Source organism: Silene latifolia, chromosome 11 (genome assembly GCF_048544455.1).
Source record: "Silene latifolia isolate original U9 population chromosome 11, ASM4854445v1, whole genome shotgun sequence".
In the NCBI taxonomy this organism is placed as follows: domain Eukaryota; kingdom Viridiplantae; phylum Streptophyta; class Magnoliopsida; order Caryophyllales; family Caryophyllaceae; genus Silene; species Silene latifolia.
In genome coordinates, this window is record NC_133536.1 from 61,363,279 (window position 1) to 61,370,451 (window position 7,173).

The window sequence follows — 7,173 nt, forward strand, 5'->3', positions numbered from 1 at the left end:
TGCAAGAAATCAAATACAAATGTAAAAGTGTACAATATTATACAAAGTAAGGAATCCAAGAAATATCTTACAAATGGTGGTTTAAGATAGGACTCCACCAAACTAGTTCAAATTGTAGAAATTCTTGTCCATAGAGCTCAAGGCTCTTAATAGGAGATCAAAAGCTTGTGAACAAGCTCCAAATAAACACAAGTATGGGTTGCTCCATTTGAACATGAAATTTGGTCAAGGAAGCTTGTCATATGTTCTTTGTTTCATCTTGTCCTCGGCACTAGAGCTTGCCCAATGCTTTAAACCAATAAGCCCATGATTCTTGTCAACACTAGATATGAAGTATGGTTCATATTTGTCCGGAGACTTCCACTCACCAACTTCTTCTTCAATTTTGGTAATGATGATAGCATCTTGATTATTCAATTCTTCCACGGTGGAAGGATAATTGTCATGGCATTGATGATCGAGTTCCTTAGAAGTTGTCATTGTGGGTGCCAAATTTCCACAAGTAGCTTCACGTGCAAGTTTCTCTTTGAGCGTTTCCACCAAGTAGCTTTTGTATGATGCTTTGACCTTTTGGAGAAGGTCCACCATATCTTCTTCAACGATCATTGGCTCCATGGTAGGTGTCAAGTAGTCTTCATGGGAAATAGGGAAAGGACATTCATCTTCATGATAGGATATCTCAAACGTCTCAAGGATAGGCTCCTCAAGCAAGGTGATATTACAAGTCCATCCTTTAGGCTCATTATCATCGTAGCTATCTTCATATGAATCATGAATGGGGGCTTCATTCAACTCTTTCTCCAACGTCTCAACATTCACTTCAAAGGACACACCCTCATACTCACAAAGGCTAAGAGTATTTGGCTTACTCAACCTCATGTCTTCCTCATCGAACACAACACTTTCATACTCACAAGAGCTCACGGAGATGGGCTCTTCCCATTCTTCATTTTTCATGTCAAAAGTTACTACTTCAAATTCACATTCATGATCAATGTCCAAAGAACGGTGCGGGGTGGTTGCTTGGGATTCTTTCAATTGGGTGATTTGAATCTTCAATTCCTCACCTTGGGCAACAATGCCTCGAAGAACATTGTCCCTCTCTTGGCTCTCCTCTAGCATTTGTTTGAAGAAGTTTTGTTGATCTCCAATCATTTGGAGAATCACATTTTGAATGGGTTCATCTTCTTGTTGTGGGTAGGTGTGAAAGTGGTTGTATTGTGGCAATTGAAACTTATTATGAGGTGGATGTTGGGTGTGAGTGTTTTGGTTGGGAAGTTTGGGGTAGTAGTTAGGATGTTCATTGTATGAGTAGTAAGGTAGGTTTGTGTTGACTTGATGATTGATGGAAGGTTGTCAATCTCCCAATAAACCCAAATGATCTTCTAATTACCCAATAATAAACTTGAATTACTTAATAATAAACGACAATGATTAAGGAAAGATTAATGTGTAATTTGTGGAAAGATTAAAGAGTAATCTATTCTAATCTACTCCTAATCTAATCTAAAGAAGGATTGAATTAACCTAATGAAAACTTGATGGTTTGATTATTACAAATGGGGTATATATAGTAGAGCATCATTAGGTTAAGCAAGGGTAAAATAGTAATTTAATAATGCTAATTGTTGGGTAGGGAATCGCCGGTCTCATGAGAGACTCCGGTCTCCTTTTCGCCGGTCTTTGAAAACTATGCGCATCCTTCATAGAACAAGAAGAACACGAAAGTTGCTGTAAGAGAATCCGAGCGGATTGGTCTCGGGACGCTCGGATTGTAGCATGGGAAGACGAGCGGATTTGGAGCAAGACGCTCGGACAAAAAGAGGGGAAGATGAGCGGATTTAAGGGGTGGACGAGCGGATTCCTTCAGGGGACGAGCGTCTCCAGTCTCGGGACGAGCGGATTGGCGAACAACTTCTTTGTTTGAGCTCGGATTGTAAAACGGACGTCATTTTCTCATCCGGACTCCTATTGGAGTGATTCAAAAGCCTAGATCACTTGTTTTTTCGACGCCGTTCCATCTAGCATACTTTCAGAGCCAAAGGAGCAACCCTTGGTTCGGTTTACGAGCGATTTCTTCATGCAATGCCTTCCTTCTCGTCATCCTTGCTTTTAACCTTATGAGCCTTCTATATAAACTTTATTCCTACATACTTGGCCATCATTCTTGTCTCCTCTTCATACTAGTCCATCCAATATCATCAAAAAGCTTCCAAATATGCACAAAAGACGGCAATTTCCGCCTTATTATCTTCTTTCCTACAAAACATACGAAATGCACTAGGAAAGCAAAATAGAAAGCATTTGACGGATAAAATGGCTATGGAATGTTACAATAGTATGCAAAATAGGCTCAATTAGGGGACTAAATGTGCGCAAATAATGTTCACATCAAAGGCTATACTAGGAAATTTATTTTCTTTATTTGCTTGATTTATATGTTTGCATGCATTGCCAAATCGCCATAACTTCACATGCATATTTAATCGTTTTATCAACTATTGTCAATTAAAATTATCGAGTATTCATCGACTTAGTTCACTTACAGATGATAGATAATAAATTGACAAGACCTCACACATATTTAAAATTGAGATTAGCCTTACCAAATAGTAGGACTGATGAATCCCTTTGACATTTGGGTAGATTCGGTTCCCCGGGGTAGTTTCATTTATCATTGGGTAAGTGGGGTAATAAGACGTTATTACATGTAAAATTTGGTTGGACTCAACGGGATATAAAGACTAGTCTTATGTTCCGGGGCTAGAGATAGAATTTATGAAATACATCGACCGAGAATTCTATGGTAGAATCAATTAAAGAGTTAATTCTCCAAATTTATGCAAGTATGGGATGTATCAGTTTCCCGTGCCCATGTTTTTGTAAAAATGGATCTCGGAATCATTTATATAATTTAGGTGCGAGGTCATTATATAAATGCATAATTTTAAAACCTTGTTAAAAATGTTTACAAGTAAAATGATAAATGTTAATTATTTCTTTCATTTCCTTTTTGTAGTCAATTCGATTAATTTGCAATGACAACTCCGATTTCATCCGCTTCCACAAGTGGAACCGCTCCACCAGTCACTAATGATTCTTGGTTCCGATCCTTTATGGATCGATGTAAACTTGAAAAGAATGGGACTAACTTTGCCGATTGGGATGCGCAACTCCGCTTGGCCGCGGAAGGTGACGACAAGCTTCGTTACCTTACCGAAGCTTCTCCCGCTATACCTACTACTAGGTCCACCGCCGCGGTTAGGGAGGCCTATGAGGCTTACCTTAAGGAATCGGCCGCGATCAAGAATGTCTTGATCTTCTCTATGGATGCCGATCTCCAAAGGAGTGTTATTAAGATAGGCACCGCCTATGAGATCTACACCAAGCTTGTGACCATGTTTTCACAAGTTCCTAGGATCATCCAATATGAGGCGGCCTCCGCATTCTTTGAGCTCAACATCAAAGAGGGTCAAAAAGTGAGCCCTCATATACTCAAATTGATTGAGCATGTTGAAATTCTCAAATTGCAAAAGGTTGAAATTCTCGAACAACTCGTTATTGACCGAGTTCTCCATTCCTTGAATCGCATCAAAGCATTTGTACAGTTTAGGGTAAACTACAATATGCAAAACATGAAAACCTCTCTCCATGAATTGGACAACTTGCTTGTACAAGCCGAGAGAGACATGGGTCTCAATGCGAGTGCAACCAAGGATGTGCTCAATATTAATGATAAGAGCAAGGGAAAATTCAAGAAAAGCGCAAGAAAGGGTAAGAAACCCACTCCCAACAAGGGCAAAGGGAAAGCTATTGGGAATAGCTCATTCAAGCCCAAAAAGGGTGCATCTTCCGAAGATAAGTGTCACTATTATTGTGGTACAGGCCATTGGAAGCGAAATTGCGCAAAGTATCTTGGAGATGTTAAAGCTGGACGTGTGACTCCAGTAGGTAATAAGTTCTTTAATTTATTGTGTTATTGATATAAATCTCAACTTTAGTATTTAGATACAAGTTGTGATTCTCACCCCCTTTAAATGTGATATAGGGCATGTGAGCAAAGACAAAGGCAAGGACAAGCAAGCTTGAGGATGATCTTTAACAAGGGATGCTAGTGTAGCCGCCCATAGTAGAAGACCTATGGAAGCTTGGCTTTTTATTTTGTATTGCCTTCTTAGTATTATTGTATTTTGGCTTGTTGTTTTTAGAACTTCTTTTGATTTCCATGTTGGACATGGAAGTTTGTTTTATTTCCATTTTACAAATAATGGTTGTATGATTTTTAATGACTTAGTTTTCAACCCAAGTCATTCGGTTTATGGAATTTTTCTATGTTCTAAAAACTTGTCATTATGCACTTTACATCAACAACACAAATTGATTTGACTTAAATTGATCATAAAAGAATTACAAAAATTGGATCATTGTAATAAGTTCATAAGTCATGAATTTGATTTCCTCTTATGCTTTTATAACTAAATATCACATCTTATTTGAGATAACATAGAACGATTGAAAAGTCAAATAGAGTCATTTGTACTCAAGGTAGAGAATTTAGTTAACCAATTGAGAACACCACTTATAACCATGACATGTAACCACTTATAGGACTCCATACATGTTATGGGAGGTCTTAAGACCCTAAAATTGTATAAGACGTGGATATAAGTCTAATCCTTTATCTTATAAAGGTTAGTCTATCTTACTACTAGATCACAATGTCATTACAAGAGGGTTATCTATTAAGGTCAAGATGTGCGACGTTTACTCTTGAGAATTGTTTGTTGCTTACATAGCTATCTTTCGATTAAATAGGCATATTTTTCAAAAGATAGAGTGGGAGAAAATTAACAACAAACTCTAGACTAGTGAGGAGACCAAAAGAAAGCTTGTTAGGTTAAACTCAAGACTAGTGAGGAGACCAAAAGAAAGCTTGTTAGGTCAAACTCGAGACTAGTGAGGAGACCAAAAGAAAGCTTGTCAGGTCAAACTCAAGACTAGTGAGGAGACCAAAAGAAAGCTTGTTAGGTCAAACTCGAGAGTCAAACTCGAAACTAGTGAAGAGACCAATAGAAAGTGACCTTTGATAAAGATTATGAAGTGGTTATATCGAGTAATTTCAAGTCAGTTTACATAAAGAGCCTAACGAACCAATGTGAAGTCTATGCATAAGAGTTGCATGGATAGACATTAAATTGTCCACAATGCTGAGTTAAAGGGTAACAACGCTAAGATCCATACCATCATTGCTACACCTCAAAGTGTAAATGATCAAGTTAGATGTTAAGACCAATTTCTAAATAGGTATTTAGAAAAGAGTGTATGTGTGACATAAGCACGAGGTTTTAATTAACACTTAAAATTTGCAATGATCATTACAATTATGTGATGAGAAAATGGTTTCACTCGAATTATCGAGAAGCCATAAGTATACATGGATTTAAGTGGGAGTCTATATTGTCATGTTTAGACATGGAGATCAGTGGGAGAAATTGTCTTTCATATTAATATCATTGAGGATGACATGCTAACCCTACCGTCCATGAAGGAGGGTTTTTGTTTTCAATTCTCGATGAAAGAAGACATGTTGCATTTTTTAAGATTCCAAATCTATTATTATATAGGGAATTTTAAGTTAGCACGTAGATAAGTATGTTATGTTGATAAGATTCATTATCGGTTTAATATCAACATAGGTTGAGGAGGTTATTTATTTAGATGAAAGTGGAATTACTATGATAGAGTCATAGTCATTCACTGAACACCATGAGTTGTTGATCACATGAAATCGATTGCTAATGTTTCCGCCATTAGAACGATCATATATGCCAATGTATGCACATGTCATGATGAATCATATGCTTGGAGCATAATGAGTCAATGACAAGTTATTTTGTATAAAAGTCATTTGAAAGCCTTCAAGAACATCCACTAATTCCTGAAAAGAAATGAGGATCCGTTCATGTGTTTGGAAAACATACTAAGTTGTGTGGAAGGATTACACAAACTTTAGTTTCCAAACCTATAAGGATTTAACGAAATAATAGGCTAATTTTATTGACTCAGGAGTAAGTGTACTAGAAAAACGTTCTAGTATCAATCATTGCAAGTTCTACAAATGGAGTCTGAGTACGTTGTGATATGGTGATTAATAAAGGAACTATGGGTATATCCTTTTCGCCAAGTATTTTATCACATGTTATATGATAATAGTAGGAGCATTTTACAAGTTAAAAGGCCAAGTCTATGAAGAAGTCTAGATATGTACTCATAAAAATTCATGACATTAGAAATGACATTGAATAGAAGGAAAGAGACATTCATATAGTTTAACTGTATGGATACTTGGTATGTCCACTAACCAAGTTTTTAATGCACCTTGACAATTGTAAAGAGTGAACCTAAGATTATAAGATATGAAGGAGTAATATAGTATTAACTGTTCATATGTGATAATCACGTTTATCATTTGAGTTTCTTAAAACTCATCTATTGCTTTGTTATATCCGAATAGGTTGTTGAGACAACATTGAACCCTATTAAAGTGAACTAGGATTAACATAGTAATTGCCCCTGGTCACTCATATGAGGTGACGTCTCTAAGTGACTAGAGTGTGAGTCGATTGATGGCAAGTTCAAGTGCCATAGAGTCATAAGAGATGACTAGTCGATCACATAGGCAGACTGTAAGAGACACTATGTCGGGCAGTGACCACTTATAGAGTTCTGGTAATTCATATAGCCCGGTCGTGGCAAGAGCTACTATAGTATTCTTTTGAGTCAATTCCTTGACTAGAGACTGTTCGCCCCAGTTGTCACAATTTCAAAGTGACTTTAAATTATGCTCTACGATTTTCGTAAATGAGGTCTAATGGGCATATTTTGGGTCATGATGAGCTGCGGCTAAACAAAGGGAATAGTGCAATAGGAATTGTCCATCCCCTTGTCAGGGTCATTTAAAAATATTAGGGCCACTCGAGGAGTAGTGAACTGAAAATGCGTGGCCACGCTCGGAAGGTTTCTATGGTAGATAATTCCGGTCAGACAGTTACTCTCCAGATCGAGGAAACCACTCTTGATATGATCACTTGCAAGAACGACCTGCAAGACACCTTGCATTGAGTGGGAGATTGTAATAGGACAAGAGAATTGGTGACGCACACTTGTCTTGGA